The sequence below is a fragment of the Monoraphidium neglectum genome (assembly GCF_000611645.1).
Source record: "Monoraphidium neglectum strain SAG 48.87 unplaced genomic scaffold scaffold04765, whole genome shotgun sequence".
In the NCBI taxonomy this organism is placed as follows: Eukaryota; Viridiplantae; Chlorophyta; class Chlorophyceae; order Sphaeropleales; family Selenastraceae; genus Monoraphidium; species Monoraphidium neglectum.
Window position 1 is genome coordinate 3,960 of NW_014008864.1, and position 1,140 is coordinate 5,099.

The window sequence follows — 1,140 nt, forward strand, 5'->3', positions numbered from 1 at the left end:
CCGCCGCTGCGGCCCACGCCCGGGCACCAGCTGCGCGCGTTTGGCAGGAAGCTGCGCGGCGGGCTCGACCACAGGCTCAAGGTGCGGGGCGCCGCCGCCGCAGCGCGATGCATAGCCATGTGGGCGCGGCAGGGCAGCCAGGGGGATGGCGGCTGCGGCGCGCGCACAGCTTGCAGCCGGTGCGGCTCCCAACGGATTGGTCAAATCTACAGACGTGGTCCTGCAGCCCCCCCACCCACCCCACGGTGTGTGGCTCCAAACCTCCACTCCCTCCCCCCTCGGCCTCCAGATCCCCCACCCCACTGATCTCTTTTTCAGCTGGCTGGGGGCCTTTGTGGGCATCGCAGTCGTCAGCCTCCTGGACAGGGTGCGGCACGCAGCAGAAATTCTTATGAAATTTGATAGCTTTGCAGAGCTTTGGAAGTATTCAAAGGTTGGAGGGTTTTGCCGGTGTGCGCACAATTGTGCGCCGGCACGCGTGCGTGTGTGCATGCTCGTCCCCCGCTCACCCTTGACTGCCGACTCCCCCCCCCCCCAAAAAAAATCGTCCCCGCCCGCGGACTTCACTGTCCCGCAGGCGCTCTGGCAGGCGGTGCACTTCCCGCTGCTCGTCGCCAGCTTTGGCGCAAGCGCGGTGCTGCTCTACGGTGGGCGGGGCAGGGCTCGCGCCTGGGGCCTGGGGTTTGGGTGCGTTGCACGCGCGCGCGGTAATGCAGGCGGCCGCCGCCGGCGCACCAATGACGCCGCCGGCCGCAGCGCCACTGGACGCGCCCCACGCTTGAAGCGCGGCCGGCGCCAATGTGCCACGAGGGCAGGGCCCGGGGCGGAGCCTCGCGCGCATGGCCGCGCCGACTGCCGCGCACCCGTCTCCCCTGGAGCGGCCGCCACCTGATCGCCCCACACCCCTCCTGACTCTCCCGCCCGCGCACCCGGCACCCCGCCGCAACCTACACCCTACGCCCCGCGCCCTGCGCCCCATTGTGTTGGTCCCCCCCAGGTGTCCCCGAGTCGAAGCTGGCCCAGCCCTGGAACGTAGTGGGCGGCCAGGTGGGTGCGGGGGGCCGGCGCGTGCGCCTGCGCGCGCCCCCGCGCCCGACGCGGCCGGCGCGGCGGCGCCGGCGCGCCCTCCCGACCCCGCCC